This window comes from Muntiacus reevesi, chromosome 6 (assembly GCF_963930625.1).
Source record: "Muntiacus reevesi chromosome 6, mMunRee1.1, whole genome shotgun sequence".
Lineage (NCBI taxonomy): Eukaryota > Metazoa > Chordata > Mammalia > Artiodactyla > Cervidae > Muntiacus > Muntiacus reevesi.
The window spans coordinates 90,618,437-90,636,205 of record NC_089254.1 but is presented as its reverse complement, the minus strand read 5'-3'; positions in this window follow the sequence as shown (position 1 = coordinate 90,636,205).

Here is a 17,769-nt window from a genome sequence, read left to right as displayed (position 1 = left end):
GTCCTAACCACCCCTCCTCCTCGTACCTGTGAATGCAGCCTTATTAGGAAACAGGCTTTTAGCCAATGTAATCAAGTTAATGCTCAAAATTCTCCAAGCCAGGCTTCAGCAATACGTGAACCGAGAACTTTCAGATGTTCAAGCTGGTTTCAGAAAAGGCAGAGGAACCAGAGATCAAATTACCAATATCCGCTGGATCATGGAAAAAGCAAGAGAGTTCCCGAAAAGCATCTATTTCTGCTTTATTTACTATGCCAAAGCCTTCGACTGTGTGGATCACAATAAACTGTAGAAAATTCTGAAAGAGATGGGAATACCTGCCTGCTTCTTGAGAAACCTGTATGCAGGTCAGGAAGCAACAGTTAGAACTGGACATGGAACAACAGACTGGTTCCAAATAGGAAAAGGAGTACATCAAGGCTGTATATTGTCACCGTGCTTATTTAACTTATATGCAGAGTACATCATGAGAAACGCTGGGCTGGAGGAAGCACAAGCTGGAATCAAGATTGCTGGGAGAAATATCAATAACCTCAGATATGTAGACGACACCACCCTTACGGCAGAGAGTGAAGAGGAACTGAAAAGCCTCTTGATGAAAGTGAAAGAGGAGAGTGAAAAAGTTGGCTTAAAGCTTAACTTTCAGAAAACTAAGATCATGGCATCTGGTCCCATCACCTCACGGGAAATAGATGGGGAGATACTGGAAACAGCAACAGACTTTATTTTCTTGGGCTCCAAAATCACTGCAGATGGTGGTTGCAGCCATGAAATTAAAAGACGCTTGCTCCTTGGAAGGAAAGTTATGACCAACCTAGATAGCGTATTAAAAAGCAGACATTACTTTGCCAACAAAGGTCCATCTGGTCAAGGCTATGGTTTTTCCAGTGGTCATGTATGGATGTGAGAGTTGACCTGTGAAGAAAGTTGAGCGCCGAAGAATTGATGCTTTTGAACTGTGGTGTTGGAGAAGACTCTTGAGAGTCCCTTGGACTGCAAGGAGATCCAACCAGTCCATCCTAAAGGAGATCAGCCCTGGATGTTCATTAGAAGGACTGATGCTGAAGCTGAAACTCCAGTACTTTGGCCACCTCATGCGAAGAGCTGACTCATTGGAAAAGACCCTGATGCTGGGAGGGATTGGGGGCAGGAGGAGAAGGGGGCGACAGAGGATGAGATGGCTGGATGGCATCACCGACTCGATGGGCATGAGTTTGAGTAAACTCCGGGGGTTGGTGATGGACAGGGAGGCCTGGCATGCTGTGATTCATGGGGTCACAAAGAGTCGGACACGACTGAGCGACTGAACTGAACTGAACTGAATCAAGTTAAGATGCAGTCATGCTGGAAGAAGCCGGGTCCTAAGTCTGATGGTCCGTATCCTTATAAGAAGGCTCTGTAAAGACACAAGAGCACTGAGATATACCAGAAGGCCATGTGACATGGGGGAGGGATTGGAGCAAGGCAGCTGTAAAATCTAAGGATGACCGATGGGCTGGCAACTTGGGAGAGAGGCAGGAGACCTCTCCCTCAGAGCCTCCAGCAAGAATCAACCCCAAGTTTGGACTTCTTGCCTCCAGAATTGTGAGAGAATATGTAAGTCGGCCACCGTGGGATCATGTGTTACAGCAGCGGCAGGAACTCATACACCTTCCCATGTTCACACTCAACAAACACAGAGCAGGCAGACTGGAGTCTACGGTGTGGATCTGCAGCCCCTGGGCCCAGGCTCTCCTCCCTCCTCTAAGAGCTGCCGCATCATCCTGAGAAAAAGGACCAAAGGAACATCTCCCACGACCAGAGGTTGGACCTGGGATTTCTGAGCTATAAGCAGGACAACACATGGTCCCTGCTTTCGAGATGCTTCTGTATAAAGAATACCATGCTAAGTAATGGCTGCAGGGCTTTCAAAAAGGAGGCCGGGCTGGGGAATTTGGGACAGAATGGATGCATGTATATGTATGACTGAGTCCCCTTGCTGTTCATCTGAAATCATCACAATATTGTTAATCAGCTATACCCCAACACAAAGTAAAAAGTTTAAAAATAAAAATTAAGAAAAATAAAAGCAACATCCATTTGATTTAACCTCCCCCCAAAAGAAAAGGGGGACCAGGCTGCCACAGCCCTAAATCAAGGGACTTCTGAACCTGAAGCTCCATCCAGGGGGGAAAGAAGAACAGCCCTTTATTTCCAGAGCAGGACACCCCTCAGAACCTCAGGGGATGACAGAGGGCAGGCCAACCATGAAGACACTTCTGTGAGCCTGCAGCTATCTGAGGCCTGGATGTGCAACGTGTCCCAGAGGAACTCGAACACTCCCTACAGCTGGCCTTAGCTTGACTGGGGCAAGTGAGGAAGGATGGAAAGGGGATTTGGGAGTTGTGAAGCGGGGAGTCCCACGCTGGCTGAGACCCCTCCTCAAACATTCACACACCCCGGGTCTGCATTGGGCCCAGCCTTTGAGCCCTTTGGGGCTTCCCGGGTAGCTCAGACAGTAAAGAATCTGCCTGTCATGCAGGAGACCAGGGTTCGATACCTGGGTTGGGAAGGTCCCCTGGAGAAGGGAATGGCTACCCATTCCAGAATTCTTGCCTGGAAAATCCCATGGACAGAGGAGCCTGGTAGGCTACAGTCCATGGGATCGCAAGGAGTCGGACACAACTGAATGACTTCACTTTTCACTTCCAGAATTCTTGCCAGGAGAATCCCAAGGACAGAGGAGCCTGGCAGGATACAGAGTCAGACACGACTGAGCGACTGAGTACACACACACCTTGACTCCCAGAACTGCGAAGCGGCTCAGCCAGATCCAGAGGGGAGCTCTTCTTCCTGTAGGGGGTGTGGAGAAAAATAGTTGCGGGGGGGCAATGGGGGAGGGGCTCTTCCAAAGCTGACCCTCGTATCCCCAGTGTCAGCAGAAAACAGGTGGCAGGGCCTAGCACTCTGGGCCCCGCTCAATTGTGACTCTGGGTGACTTGCCTGTTCTTGGCTCCAGGCAAATTAAAATGTCCTTTATATTTATAACAGGGACAATAATCCGCCTTAGGTTTTCAAGTCAAGGCAGAATAGAGTCAATTCTGCTCCCTTGTCAGATGCTAATCTGACTCACTGATAATGAAGAAAGGAGAAGGAAATCAGAGGGGAAAGCCAGGTTGGTCTGCATCATCAGAGGATTTGCAACGGAAGGGGGGCTTTGAATTAAAATTCAATATTAGGAGGTAGGGAAATCAAATGCAGAGAGACTGGCCTGAAAGTGATACAGGAGTTGATGGGGAGAGAGAGAGACAGAGATGGGGGTAGGTGGAGGGGGAACGACAGCTGTGCTGGCTTAAGGAGAAAAGAATTGGAAGAAACGGAATAATAATGCTGTACATCTGAAATCAGATTACAGATTCCCCTCCTGAATCAACTCCGGGGAGAGCGCTGGGGGCAAACTGTGGGGGGTACCAGATGATAACAGTGGATTTTCCATGAGCCTTTATCTTTTATTTTAGTTTCCCCACTTAGTTTGTGAGTTTGGGCTCTTCTGGGTGGGGAGGGAGGTCAGCAAAGCTTAAGAGCTGAAGGAGAGAAGCAGGGGGAAAGAACGAACAAATAGCACCTCTGTGTCTAGCTCGAGAGAAAGTGCAGAATCAGATTCGGTTGCTTTTGCCCCATGTCTTGAATTAAAAGATTAAACAAAAAAGTAGTGTCTCTCTCTCTTTTTTTTTTCATCCAGAAAATGGAGAGTACAAAAAAATGTTCTATTCCCAAAGTTTGAGTTTACATGTCCTGGCATGTCCCTCCCAAACCATCCCTTGGGTGTATTTGTTTCTATTTTGGGGGGACAAGTACAAGCTCTTTAAAAAGCTCTAGAGACCCCCAAAGTGAGATGTGAGTACATCGCATGGCATCAATTTCAAGGCAGACCATCCCAAACATGCCCTCCAAATTCACTGAAAACTCATTGAGCTGTTGGCACATGATGTGGGAAAAATAAAAACCAGAGGGAATTGTATTTATATAAGGAAAACCTGTCCTACTGTCAAACGATTCAAAGGGTAAGAAAGTGATTCCTTCTACACTGAGCTTTGGCCAGGGTCCCCTCTCTTCTGCCCGTTGGCTGTCATTTTCTAGACCAGAGCTGCTCCCATGCTGGAAGGTTCCTGCCTTGGCCTCCACGTTTCTCCATGTTAAATAAAACTGGGTCCCTTGACTTCTCCTCACTGTCTTAGTCTGGGTGGCTATCACAAAGTGCCATAGACTAGCTGACTTATGAACCGCAGAAATTATTTCTCATAGCTTTGGAGGCTAGAAGTCCCAGATCAGGGTGCCAGCACGGTTGAGTTCTGGTGAAGCCTTCTTCCAAGCTGCAGGCTGACTTCTTCTTGTATTCTCACTTGGTAGAAAGGGGGTGAGAGGCATACGAGATGTAAGTTAGATAAAAGTTAAAAGTGGGTACCAGCGCAGGACCAGGTAGAGGGCACTTTTCTGCCCTACTCCCCCTAGCGGTCATCACCCAGAATTGTCAGTATTTATTTGCCTTTGGTGATGCCTGCTAGAGAGGGACCCCTTGAGAATGGGGATGCTCAGCTAAGCCTTGCATCCCCAGAACCTACCATTGCATCCATCCTTAAGACAGGAGGCTCACAAGAACAAACATCCCAGGACTTGCACTCTGCCTTAGGCTGCTTTGGGCCCTGCAACTCTCTGAGGTTTGCCCCACACAAAAGATCCCCCTGGTTAAAAAAAAAAAGTCCTCCCTGGAGAAAGCCCAGCTATTTCCTGAGTGCCACCTGCCACATGGGTTAACCCAGCCCTAGACTTCTCCTTTATGGCCAAGCCCATTTCAACCACAGCTGATGTTCCATCTGACCCTCAGAACCGTTGAGAAATGAGGGGCAATAAATCGCCATCCACTGGCCCAGCCCTGGCTCGCTGCCACCACCATCACCTTGGCCGCCACACCTCAGAAGAAAGACTTACCGGAGCTGCAGATGATGCCGAACTTCAATTAGGCCCTGCTGGCAAATTAGTCACGCAGGGTGACATTTTCCAATCATGGAACATTAGCATCCTCCCTAATTATGAAATTGTGGGGCTGACTTGTTTGGGAGCAAACAAGACCCGTGCTCCCGGCATTCTCAAGCGTGTGCACAGGAGCACACACATCCAAGTGCATACACACACACAGGCTCATGCATGGGGTCACAGGGTCATGGGGTCATGGGACCATGAGGCCAGGGGATCTGCTTCTCCTCCAAGGTTGTTAAAAGTTGACTTTGCATTTTGCTTAGAAGAGGAAAGGAAAATGCCATGAAGGAAACCCATAAAGCTGAGGGAGCATTTCTAAGGATTTTGCAGATGAACAGAATTGCAGGAAACAAAGGCTGTAGTGCTAGGAGCATTAAACCAGTCTGAGACAATACCATCTGCTCTTTCCATTTAGACCTAATTGCCAAGGGTCCTCATTTGAGAGTGAGATATCTCAGGTTCACTCTGATGCTTGCCTACTCTGTGGCTTTGTGGACCTTGTTGGACCTGACCTCCCCACCCTCACCTGTAAAATGGGAACATCTACTTCTCCAAATTCATTCATTCAGCAAAGATTTACCGAGTGTCTCCACCACGCCGGGCACTGTCCGAGGCCCTGAAGACGGTGGTGAATGAGGAAATATAAAGGCATCTGTAAACATCTACACATGGCCTGGTGCTCTTATAACTTCAACGCAAGGATCCCAAGCATCATGGTAGAAAACACGGGTCACCCAGTGGTCAGCGAGTGGCCGCTGCCTACCAACACTGGCCTTGGGGTTTCCCCTGGTTACACAGGCAGCTCTTCCTGGTCAAGGGTCTCTTCTGAGCAGCTCTCCCTGCTGGAACCTCCTGATCGGTATTAGATAGTTTGTGTCACTAAAAAGGAATGAACTTTTAGAGAGTATGAAAAAAAATTTAAGTATACATGTGAGTAGCTATAGGCATTTCCATATTAAAAGTGAGGGAAATAAAGAGAGATTAAGTGATGGGCATGTTGCTGTTCTGTGCTCAGTCACGTCTGACTCTTCACGACCCTATTGACTGTAGCCCTCTGTCTATGAGATTATTCTGGCAAGAATACTGAAGCGAGTTGCCATTTCTTCCTCCAGGGAATCTTCTCAACCCAGGGATCGAACTTATGTCCCCTGTAGCTCCTGCACTGGCAGGCAGATTCTTAACCACTGAACCACCGAAGTGTTAGTTGCTCAGTCATGTTGGACTCTGCGACCCCATGGACTGTAGCCTGCCAGGCTCCTCTGTCCATGTAATTCTCCAGGCAAGAATACTGGGGTGGGTTGCCATTCCCTTCTTCAGAGGATCTTCCCAACCCAGGGATTGAACCCAGGTCTCCTTCATTGCAGGCAGATTCTTTACTGTCTGAGCCACCAAGGAAGCCCTATATGTATATGTAAAATACATATAATATATACACACATATGTATGTATGTGCAGGCTTATATAAATGTGCATGCTTGTGTATGTATATATGTGCACATGTGTGTTTATAAGTGTGTGTGTATATGTGTCTGTGCTCTGTGTTTGTGTTTATGCATGTGTGTGTGTAGTCATACCTCCACTTCCATATTCTGTTTATTTCAGAGTTATCTTAAGGTATAACTAAATACATTAATTTTCTAGCAGAGGGTCTAGCACACAGCGGACATCAATAAGCATTATCTATCAGTCCTCTTGCTGTCCTCGCTTTAAGACACTCAAAATTGATGACAAGCCAGCTCCTCTATACTGTACCACCAGTACTGCACTTCTAAAGAACACAGAAGTCTGCACTTGCAGCTCTACTAAAGCCTGACCACCACTCCACTTCTTCATAGGTAACACCACTACCTGACCAGTCCACTGTCTCCTGTCTTGAGGGTGACATGGTCAGATCAGAGGGGCAGAGACACCCACCACCTTGCCAGTGAGCCCAGTGCTGCCCACAATGAAAGTGGGAAAGACAGCTACTCATTAAGATTTACACTTCGCGGGTCCTCCTTCCTCCCACCTGAGGTCGCCGCTCCCCGCACATTTCAGGGCAGAACCACTTAAGCTCTGAGTGCCATGGAGCTGGCTTAGGCTTTTGAGCTCCCTGCATTAGCCTCCTGCTTGCCCACCCACTCTCTACTGCTCCAAGTGCACCAGTTCTAATTACCAGCCAGAGGCAGAACTTCCAGGCTATGTTCATTTCAAGCATTGCTCTCTCCCTTCTGAGTTGTATCAGAACAAAATAACCCAGACAGAGCCCCGCCCCCTCCCCTTGGCATCCCGCCAGTCGTGAAGACGTCACTGGATTGCCTCGGTTTTTTTTTTTTAAGTGCCGTTCCTTGTCGCCACAGATTGATCTGCCAGTTAAATATTTAGACGTGCTCATCTGCCTTTGTCATAAAAACACCTCTTGACTTTGAGCAATGAGCAAGGAGGCACTGCGGCTGTAGCTATTCCTGGCCTGAAACCTGGGGAGAGAGGGAGGCGGTGTTCAAAGGAGTACACCACCCCAAATCCAATCAACCCACCTTGATCGAGTTCAGCACACCCTCCAGATTTGGGAAGGGCCTACAAGGGGGAGCTCCTATCCTCAGATGGCCAAATTCCTGGGTTCTACTCAACCAGACCCCCTGGCCCCTCTCTCTGTCCTGCCCCAGCTCCCCCAAACATCAAATGGCTTTCCTGCCAGTTAGTTCATGTCATCTTCATAGTCTCTCTAAGAAAACCAAAAGTGCCAGCAATATGGCATGACACACAAGACCTCCTTTAATTGTCATGACACGATAACTCATGAGCTGAGATACCTCATCCCGATTTACTAGTGAGGCAGCTGAGGCTCACAGAGGTTAAATGAATGGTTGGGCAATGCTGCGCAGGAAGAGAGGGATCTGTGACTACAACGTAGGTATCCCAACTTCCACAAATGTGTTCTTCCCCCCAGATATCCAGAGAAAGTCACCACCTACATGGACCCTCTAAACTCATGCTTGATCACCTCGGCCAAAAAGTCCCTTTATTCCTCTGTAACTTCTGCAGAGGCGCAAGATCTTTCCTGGGAAATCTGGCTTGTTCCTGATCACAGGGAGAAGTCAAAGGCCAAACAGACTGAACCACTCAGCTCCCAGCTTGAACGTTTAATCTAGAAGGTACTTTTCAGAGCCGTGGCCATCAAAGCTCTGGGACACTGCTCTGCACGGACTGCACAGTAAGCAGACTGTGGAAGATGGGAGGTCATTAAAAACTCTCCAAGGGCAGTCAAGAAGGGTTTGAGGCAAGGTGAGGGCAAGAGGGTCCTACAATGGACCACAGAAGACAGAACAGCGTGGAGGCTATTTGAATGCTCCCAAGCACACAGTGCAACAAGCCCAGTGTTTGCGCTGATGGAAAAAAGAAAAGTTTGCAAAGAAATTCTTTCTTTCATTCCCCTGTTCAGTTGGAACTCTCTGAGAAGAAGGCTGAGTTGAGTACCGCATGGGATCAAAGTCTGCAGGAAAAGAAGCAACTTCTGCTCAGAGTGTTCACAGGCTCTGCAGTGAATAGTCAGATGGAAGGGGTCAGTTACTGGATCCAGCTGTCTCCCAGATGAGAAGACTGAGGCTTCAAGAGCATTCTGAGTGCCTTACAGAGAATTCTGTGCTTGTCAGTAGCAAGAGCTCAGAAGTCCCAACTCCCAACCCAGCTTACTAGTTCTATCTCCAATCCTTCTGTCTCTCAACTCTCTGTGTGTTGACTCTGAGTCCTTCACTACGGTATGTGTTCTTCTTGGAATGGATAGGGGCCTCAGATGGCTCCATCTTACACAATTTCCACTGGTGACATTCAAGAAAAGACTTCCCTCTCCTGGTCCATAAATTAGCTTTGCTAAAGTCACATCCACAATCCTCGGCTAAATCAATGCATCCATGATGGTGGAGGCACAGAGAGTGGAATCAACAGCCTCCACCAGAAGGACCAGAAATGGAAAAGAGGCAGTTTCCCCAAAGAAATGGCAGAAAAAAGAAATCGAGACAAATACAGTAGATGCCCACATACAAAACAACTCAGACAGTTGTGCTTCATGAGATTGTTTTTTTTTTTAACGTAATCTCAAAATTTTCTACAGAATATTTTCTATTTTAGATTCAAGGAACAGGGAAGAGAAAGCCAAACTTGGGTCTCTGATCATAACTCATATTTTCCAAGCTGAATTTTTTCAGAGAAAGCCTGCCTTTGGAGTCATCAGTAGCTGTGCTGAGCTGTTAATAAAGTAGCATGTTTCTCCGTTTGACTACTGTTTTATTATGAATGTGCTTCCCTCTTAGCTCAGACAGTAGGAAATCTGCCTACAACATGGTAGACCCAGGTTCGATTTCTGGGTCAGGAGGATCCCCTGGAGAAGGAAATGGCAACCCACTCCAGTATTCTTGCCTGGAGAATTTCATGGACAGAGGAGGTTGGTGGGCTACAGTTCATGGGGTCACAAAGAGTTGGACATGACAGAGCAACTAACACACTTTATTTTGAAAATCCTTTCTCTGTCAGATACCACCAGTGGAAGTTGTGTAAGAGTTGTAGGAGCAGGATGGTGAAAAACGAGATTTGGAGATAGCAAATCCCTGCTACTCCTTCAACCCTCTGTGCCCCCCACCCCGCCTGACTGGTCTTCTCCTGAACCTGCACTCATAAAAGCCAAGGGAAGTGATTAAGAAGAAGACAGGTGAGAAAAGTATGAAGTGGGATGTGCAGTCAAGGGAGGTTGGCACCTGCTCCTACCTGGGAGGTAGACTTCAAAAGATTCCAAACTTCAGAGCCCTTCCCTACCACCCAACCTCCACATCAGCTCCTTGGGAGGCTCTGTATTAGAAGAGTCTCACATTTCTCCAGAGAAGACATACAGATGGCCAATAGGCACATGAGAAGATGCTCAACATCATCAAAACTACAATAAGGTATCACTACACCTTGGTCAGCCCACTCCAGTATTCTTGCCTGGAGAATCCCATGGACAGAGGAGCCTGGCAGGCTACAGTCCATAGGGTCGCAAAGAGTCAAGTATGACTAAAGTGACTCAGCATGAATGCACACATCAGTCAGAATGGCCATCACTAAAAATCTATAAATAGCAAATGCTAGAGAGCACATGGGGAAAAAGGAACCCTCTGATACTGTTGGAGGGAATGTCAGTTGGTGCAGCCACTAAGGAAAACAGTACGGAGTTTCCTCAGGAAACTAAACATGGCGATACCATATGATCCAGCAATCCCATTCCTGGGCATGTATCAAAACAAAACTATAATTCAAAAAGATACATGCACCCCCATGCTCATAGCAGCACTATTTACAATAGCCAAGATAGGGAAACAACCTGAATGTCCATCAACAGAGGAATGGATAAGGAAGACGCGATACACATATACAACAGAATACTACTCAGCCTTAAAAAGGGAATGAAGTAATGTCATTTATAGAAGCATGGATGCAACTAGAGATTATCATCCTAGGTGAAGTAAGTCACAAAGGGAAAGACAAATACCATATGCTATCACGTATATGTGGAATCTGAAATGTGACACCAATGAACCTATCTACAGAACAGAGGCGGATTCGCAGACATAGAAAACAGATTTGTGGTGGCCAGAGGGGCAGGGGTTGGGGGAGGGATGGGGTAGGAGGTTGGGGCTAGAAGATGTAAGGGGTTACACATAGAAAGAATAATAACAAGTACTACTGTATAGCACGGGGAAGCTTATTCAACATACTGTGTTAAATTATGATAGAAAAGGTTTTTTTTTAAAGAATACATATATGCATATAGATGCATAACTGAATCACGTTTCTATGTAACAGAAACAGAACTTAACACAACACTGTAAATCAACTATACTTAAAAATAAATAAATAGAAGACTCTCAAAGATCACAGCCGATGATGTTGATAACACTGAACAATAGTGTTAGATGACCCAGGGATTAGTGTTGGTCCATCACTTACCAATTAAAGGACCTTGAGCAAATTACTTAGCATCTGTGATCCTCAGTTCCCTCATCTGTAAAATAAGAACAGCGGTTGTGACCCCCATACCCAGAGTTGTCTTGAGGAGTAAATGAAATAATGTCTTTAATATGCTTAAGCACTCAAAAAGTGTTAGGTGTCTTGTTGTTATTAGCAGCTGTGTATATGTTGAGTCCACAGACTGAAGAAAACGTATGGCTCAGCCAGACATGCACTGTTTTTCCAGTGAGCTATTTTAATGAATTAACCATAAACTCATTGAAAACTGGCGCTGAATAGTGTCCCCTACAATAATTATATGTTTTCTCTGTCAGCGAGCAGTCACAGTATAGCTACTCCTATGCTGAGTTTTTTTTCAATTAAAAGAATCCCCATACTCAAAAAAAAAAAAAAAAAAGGTGGAAAAGCACCAGTATACATCACAGTATGGTCTTTAGAGGGACTTAGATTCTGCGGACGTTATAGCTCAAATCCAAAGCTGAGTACTGGATTGCTATCATTTTCAAAGAATGACACTCTTTCTCTATTGCCCTTTACTACTATTGCTTACAAAGAAATTAGGTAGAATTCATGGCATCAGCAAGCATTAAATATCCCCATCTGTCCTGCTTACCCTAGGAGTTTTGCTCACCTGGATTTTTCTCTCCTGCCCATGATGGATGGCCAGGAGTCACACTGTCAGATTGACTTCCAATCCATAAATAGCTCTGCCATTTAGATGCCATGGGGATAACATTAATACCAAACACAAAGACTAAATAAAAAGCCTTTAGCAACTGAATGGCCCTTAGATTTCAGAGTTATTGATCCAGGGGAGCCTGCTAAGTTATTATGACTACAGTTCTGCTCTGAGAAATCTGTGATCCTGAGAAAAGTTAGCAGAAGTCACAGTCACCTTTAACTACAAAGTGCAGCAATGGGACTGTAGGGCCGGCTCACTGCCCCCTGCTATATTCCAAGGCCTGAATCCATTCGTCCACAGTCAGAGTCAGCTGGGGGAAAGCACTGTGACTCAGTTTCCCCAGACCAACAAAAGTCCCAAATTTACAGTACTTCTGACTTCTGTTTTTCATCTCCTAAAATGTCTCCAAAATGGGGTGACTATCACTACATCTCTGTATATGAAGAATTTACATAATGAGGAAATTATGGTGGAGTGACTTCAGTGCTCGCTTCCCTGATGGTTCAGTGGTAAAGAATCCACCTACAGTGAAGGAGACTCGGGTTCAATCCCTGGGTTGGGAAGATCCCCTGGAGTAGGAAATGGCAACTCACTCCAGTACTCTTGCCTAAAAAAATCCCACAGAGGAGCCTGGCGGGCTACTGGCCAAAGGGTCACAAAGAGTCAGATATGAGAGAGACGGGGCACACACACACAACTTAAGTGCTGAGTTTACTGTTACAGTGAAGGCAAGGAGCCTCCTATGGGAGCCTTCAGATTGGCTCCTGGATCCTGTATCCATCCATTTGCATCACCTCCTAAAGTCTTAATGGATTCAGGGCTCAGACTCCACCCAGCATTGCGAGTTGCTGTCTCTTAGAATTATTGATGCCCCTGTCCCTTAATAATCCCCCCCCCCCCCATTTCAGGCTTGGGCTACACTGAACACACTACCTTGGAATTAGGATTGAGCCACAGGCTTGAGGTAAGTACCAGTCAGCCTTGCCTGGAGCCGCCTGGAGCAATGGTGGAAGGGGCTGGCCTTGCATGGGTCCTGGCTTCTCTGGGCGTCGTGCAGAGGCAGTGGTGGGGCTGGGCTGCAGACTGGTACAGGGCGGGATTGTGTGTCAGCAGACAGACCCACACCCTGAGGTTCTCCTTTTATGGGGCAAGCATGACAGTGGCCTTGAAAGTAAGTTAGAACCTGACTGAATGTGGCTGCCAAATGCTCTCAATTTGGGTACCAGCTATTTAGCAGGGGTGACTGGGAATGCTGGCTGCAGGGTACCTGGAGAATATGGAGGCTGGGGAAGTTGAGTGCTCACAGCTCCTTCTGATGATGAGGGAAGGCTGACCTGGTCCCAGTTAGCTTGTTACCAAACTATTATACCTGACGACACCCTGGAGACATTCAGTGGCCAATACTGCTTGCTCTGAACACTTGGGATTTTGGACTGTCAAGCTCTCCCTAGGGTGCGTGTGCGCTAAGTCATTTAGTCATGTCCAAATCTTTGCAACCCCATGTACTGTAGCCAGACAGTTCCTCTCTCCATGGGATTCTCCATGCAAGAATATTGGAGTGGGTTCCATGTCCTCTTCCAGGGGATCTTCCCGACCCAGAGATCAAACCCCAATCTCTTATGTCTCCTGCACAGGCAGGTGGGTTCTTTATCACTAGCGCCACCTGGGAAGCCTCTTCCTAGGTAGGGGAAGCATAAAAGAGAAAGAAGAGAGAAAAGGCTTTCTATAGCACCCGTGAGCTTCTCTGTCTCTTCTTCCCAGGATCAGCTCTCCAATAGGTTGTATGTCCTAGGCTATGTGATTCATCATAAAGATGAAGTAAAGAAACCACAGAGCTGCAAACCCAAAGGGGTGGTGACCCACTCACAGCTATTCTCCCCAGTCTGGGTATCGTCCTCAAACATGGAGTTTTGACCCTGCACCTGGTCATGGCTGACGCATCCATTTGTAGACCCCAAAGTAAACCTGGGCCATCACATTCTCTTCCAACTGGGGATTCATCTTTTTTGGTAGTCAAAGCCCCAGCTGGGAAAAATCAAGCACAAACTTGCACAATGGCGGTGACCAGGGGGAGGGAGGAAGTCCCAGGACCCTCATGGGATCTCCAGACAACCCCCAGTTTTTCCCCCTTTCTGGTCTTGGTTGTTTAACACATTTCTTTGAACCATGAGATTTCCCATTATCCCTCCCCCAAATTCCCCTTTGGCTTAAACTAGCCGGAATTGATTTCTGCTATTTGAAAACAAACAAGTCTCTTAATTAGTGTGCGTGGAATGACTGTTTTCAAGCTCTTCTGTATCATTCTCATATGTAAACTATTCTGAAAGAGAAAAAATGGGTTTCTTTCATAAGCCTCTGGGACAAACATTTTTTAAAAAATCAAAAACCTTTTTAAAATTAGCAGATATGTGATTTTCCAAAATTTCCATTAATGTAGAAGACATGCTGGTAAAGAAAAAGAAAAAGAGTTGCCTGGGGAAGGTTTGTCATAAGCTCAAAAACTCTTCCTTCTAGGGATTTTTTTTTTTTTTTTTTTTTCTGTTTGGAGTGTGTGGGAGGAACCAAGAGAAGCCAGTGGTGTGGGAGGAACCAAGGGAACAGTGGTTGGGGAATGGGGCGCAGGGGGAGTGAGTGAAGCTCAGGGTCAGAGCATGGGTACAGATTGGGAGAGCCACTTTCGAACGCAAGCATCCCTCACTGGCCGTGACTTGCGGAGGCAGCGGTGGGCATGAGCTTGGTTGCAATTTCTCAGCTAAAAGGTTCTAGGCATCCTCACTGGCAGGCTATAACGTTTTCTGTTTATGTCTGGAGTCAGGCACAGTGCCTGACATCATTGCCCAGTGATTAAAGGCAAGTTCTGATTGACACTACCCACATTTAAATCCTGGCTTTCACCTTGGAGAACACTATGGAGGTTCCTTTAAAAAACTAAAAATAGATCTACATATGGACCTCGCATTTCCACCCCAGAGAAAAACAAGGTTTAAATCGATACATGCATACCAGTGTTCATTGCAGCACTGTTTACAATAGCCAAGACATGGAAGCAACCTAAATGTCCATCAGCAGAGGAATGGATAAAGAAGATGTGGTACATATACACGATGGAATATTACTCAGCCATTAAAAAGAATGAAATGATGCCATTTGCAGCAACATGGTTGGACCTAGAGATTGTCATACTGAGTGAAGTAAGTCAGACAGAGAAGGAGAAATATCCTGTGATATCCCTTATATGAAGAATCTCATAAGAAATGATACAAATGAACTTATTTACAAAACAGAAAGAGAGTCACAGACTTAGAGAACAAGCACATGGTTGCCAGCGGAGAGGAATGGGGCAAGGGAGAGTTAGGGAGTTCGGGATCAACACGTACACACTGCTATATTTTAAATGGATAATGACAAAGTTCCTACTATATAGCACAGGGAATTCTGCCCAATGTTATGTGGCAGCCTGGATGGGAGGGGAGTTTGGGGGAGAATGGATATGAGTATATGTATAACTGAGTCCCATTGCTGTCCACCTTAAACATCACAACACTTACTTGATTACACTCCAATATAAAATTAAAAGTTTTTTAAAAAATAATGTTAATAAATAAATCCTGGCTCTGTAAGATCCTTGAACAAGCGACTTCAACTCTTTGAGCCTCAGTGTCCTTATTTTTCTGGAAAATGAAATGACATCCCACTCCAGTATTCTAGCTTGAGAAATCCCTTGGACAGACGAGTCTGGCAGGCCACAGTTCATGGAATCACAAAAGAGTCAGACAGGACTTAGTGACTAAACAATAAGAAGCCCTTATCTTTAAGGGGGGCATAGTAGCAACCTACCTCATAAGATTTTTATAATAATTAAATAAGATTTAAAATGTAAAATGCTTAGAAAACTAACTGCCAATAAGCAAGTGCTCACCAAATGGTTGGTTGCTATTATTATATTATATTCTAGCACCACTCTAAATTAGACAGTTAGCTGGAGGAAAGAGAAATAGGAAGACATTCTAGAAGCAAAACTTAAATTATTTCTGAAAAATGGTTTATTTTTGTGAAGGAGCTGTTATTATCCTCTAGAACTAATTAGAGAAGCAATGAAGCACTTAACACTTTGCCTCCTCTGATAAAACTTAAGTAGGGTTATTAGATGGATCAGCAGGAGAAGAGTCAGAAGTGATTTTCTGAAAAACTCTGCACCAGGCTGAGGACATTTTTGACACTTGAACCACCGAAAGAAAGTTAAGTATTCTCCTTGTAGCTGCATAGGGAGACCAAGAGGAGGTTAAAGTGGTAATTAATGGCCTAAGAGGATACAATGAAAAGGTACTTAATTTGACAACCGATGTTTTTATTTCTCTTAATATTATTCTATATTGTTCCTCTTGTTTTATCTCATAGTTAAGAACCGGTAGTTATATTGACAAAGAGTTCTGTTTTTCTAGGAAAATGTATGAGAGTCTTGATCAAACAGTACATTTCTATTCCATTCCAATAATTCATGCTCTGGATCTTGGGGGCAAGCTGCACCATTCACTGGGTGAAGGCTGATACTTTAGATATTTTATCATTGACTTCATTTCATGCCTTATTTCACTTCATTAGTTCACTTAGTACAAACAGCTCTCTATGGTGGATACTGCTCTCCTCATTTTACAAGTAAAGATATAAGGATGTGCGTCAGTTCACAAGCTAACATTCTACTGAGAGCTTTCCATGTGCTAAGCACTGTGGAAGGCATTTTTTTCAAATATAATCCCTTTCATCTTTATAACAACCTATTATTATTCTCATGTTTCTTACAGAAAAAGAAACTAAGGCTTATGTAAGTTCTGTAACGTATCAGCTTCACATAGATAGGTGGGGGCTGGGTGTGAACTTGACTCTTACATGACTTGATGCCAGTAGTTCAGAAAGATTAAAGTCTAGGTCTTTAGTGAGGAGCCTTCTCTCTAACTCCTTTGTGCCTTTCAGGTCCCAGCAGAAATAAACTGCTTGCATATTTTTAGTATTAAAAATGCCATTCTCATAGTAATTAGATTTATCATACTGATCATTTTGAAATGTACAGATATAGAATCACTATATTCTGTACCAAGGATTAACATAGTGTTGCAGGTCAATTATGCTTCAAAAACAAGCAAACTCACAGAAAAAAAGAGATCAGGTTTGTGGTTACAGAGGCAGAGGAGGGGGATTGGATGAAGGTAGTAAAAAGGTACAAACTTCCAATTTTAAGATAAGTAAGTGAGGGAGAGGATATATGTTTACATAGAGCTGATTTACTTTGTTGTGCATCAGAAACTAACAACACTGCAAAGCAATTATATTTCAGCAAAAAAAGATCAATGAGTATTAGGGCTGTAATATACAACATGGTAAATATAGTTAACACTGCTGCACATTATATATGAAAGTTGTTAAGAGAATAAATCCTAAGATTTCTCATCATGAGGAATAATTATTCCTATTTCTTTCACTTTTGCATCTATATAAGATGATGGATGTTCACTAAACATATTGTGGTCATCATTTCATGATGTTGTTGTTGTTTAGTTGCTCAGTCGTATCCGACTCGTTGCAACCCCATGGACTGCAGCGTGCCTGGCTTCCGTGTCCTTTACTGCCTACCAAACTTTGCTCATAATATGTCCATTGAGTCGATGATGCTATCTAACCATCTCATGTATGTAGGTCAAATCATTATTCTGTACACCTTAAACTTATACAGTGCTGTATACAGGAGACTCGGGTTCAATCCCTGGGTCAGGAAGATCCCCTGGATCCCCTGGAGAAAGAAATAGCAACCTGCTCCAGTAGTCTTGCCTGGAAAATCCGATGGACAAAAGAGCCTGGTGGGCTACAGTCCGTGGGGTCACAAAAGAGTCAGACATGACATAGCGACTAAATGACAACACGTCAATCATATCTCAATAAAACTGGAAGGAAAAAAACGCTATTCTCCAAGTGACAACAAACAAAGCTGTCTTCGAAACAAAAAGATTTCCAGTGTATTCTAGTAGCTTCAGAGCTCCTGAGCAGAGCCTAGGCAGTGATCCTACAAAAAGTCAAGGTTCCTCAGCAAGAAGTCTAGC